At 45.1% G+C, this 1706-nt stretch overlaps 1 protein-coding gene across 2 annotated transcripts in view; it reads left to right on the forward strand.

The window, feature by feature from the left end:
* Positions 1–255: 255 nt before the first annotated feature.
* Positions 256–1706, forward strand: part of flrt1a (fibronectin leucine rich transmembrane protein 1a) — a 48189-nt gene continuing 46738 nt past the window's right edge. For both annotated transcript variants that reach the window (XM_026255312.1, XM_026255313.1), the window contains exon 1: positions 256–621. The gene's annotated coding sequence lies outside the window, so the exon portion shown is untranslated. The remainder of the gene's footprint in view (positions 622–1706) is intronic.

Consider the following 1706-nt stretch of genomic DNA (forward strand, 5'->3'; position numbering starts at 1 on the left):
AAATATAGCAATTTATTTTATTCATATACTTTAGGTTTTGCATTCAAGTTTTCGTTATTTCCCCCCTTTCCATATTTAGCAAGATTTATCTTGTGGGTGGGTGGGTGGGGGGGTCATTAGTTATGGCTTCTGCAGAACCCACAGTAGTTCAGCAGGCATTTGGAAATCCGAGAATAAACACTTAGCGAATCAGTTCAAATGAATCAAGGAACCGACTCGTTTGCGACTCGGACTCCGCTACGCTGTGAACCGAGCGTGAATGATGCTCTCGGACTAACAAGGCACAGTGATGCTCAGAGAGGAGGACAGATGACTCGGGGAAGACGGTCTCTCTTCAGCGTTATGATTCATTTAGAGTAGTGTTTTATTACTGCGTAGCACGCGCTGGATTTTATAGCAGAGGAGAACACGATAGGCGATATCGGATGGTCGGTGAAAGGAGGAGAGAAAGGGGGGTGTATGATCTTAATGATGATTTATAGGCTACAGCGGACCGTCACTTAATTCTGAATCAGCCTGAATAGCGTGCAACTTCTGAAGGGAAATAACAGAAACACCTTTTCCTCGGTAAAGGGCAGATGGATGGAGAGACAGGCAGAAGAAGGGCTCTCTGATGAAAAGGTAAGTTGTGTTAATATTGCATCTGCTGAGTCTACGCAGTTTCTAGGCTTCGCAGCGCATCCCAGCTGTGGATGAATGCAGCTCTGCTGGAATAAAGCAGCAGACACATGATCTGCTCACACCTGCGATCTGTGTCTCTGCGAGCAATCAGTTCAACCTTTAACAACGCGTCCCGTTCCCTTCTGTGGAATAACTCGTGCCTTTTTATCGTTTACACGAGAAAAAAAAGAGTTAAATACTAATTAATGCGCGCGTGCTTTGGTGTTCTTGAGCTCATGATAAACGCTCGTGTTATAATTGTGATTCCTGGTGTGTAATCGGCTGGTCACATGAATGCGCTGCATCAACAGCAGTAAACTGTGCCTGTGCTGCGAACAGTGAGGATTCTGGGGTGTACAGGCTGCTCCTGAGGGGGCTGTCAGCTGCAGTCAACATAAAACCTAGCTTTTACCTGACACATATCACTGAAATAGGTGTCACGAGAATCACACCTGTATCTGTCACAGCCCTCGAACAGGAAAAACCGAGGATGCGCTCTCTGCCTGTCAATCATTTTAACTGCACAGATGACTGGCACTGGGTATGCTGACGTCAGAGGAGGGCGGGGCCTCGAGAAGAGAAGGTGTTGAGGCTAGCCAAACAATCACCTTCATCACCTCTATTTTTTATTTATTGTGATACTGTCACATCAGCAGTAAACAGGACTGCTATTGCACATTCAGTATGTCTGCTAAAGAGTGTCTAATTATACTGTTATATCATCAGAAAGACTATTGTTAATCATAACCATCATTTTAACACCAGTCGGGGTCAGGGAATGTTTTTGAGACATCAGTAATAGCTCTGGGTATTCCAGTCTCCAGATGAAAGTGAACATCAGTCTGACATCTGTTTGACGCACCTGTGTTATCAGAGAAGACGTGTCTTTGAGTCGATAGGGAAACATAAGACATATCCTCTCAAGCACCGCGGGTTAAAAGGGCTTTAATGTGGTGTTGTTGAATGAAGACAGCTCTCCCACAGCACACTTTCAACACGTGAACCCGTTTTATGGTGAATGTTCCCCTTTTTCTGGACAGCAAACC

The sequence above is a fragment of the Carassius auratus genome, chromosome 5 (assembly GCF_003368295.1).
Source record: "Carassius auratus strain Wakin chromosome 5, ASM336829v1, whole genome shotgun sequence".
Lineage (NCBI taxonomy): Eukaryota > Metazoa > Chordata > Actinopteri > Cypriniformes > Cyprinidae > Carassius > Carassius auratus.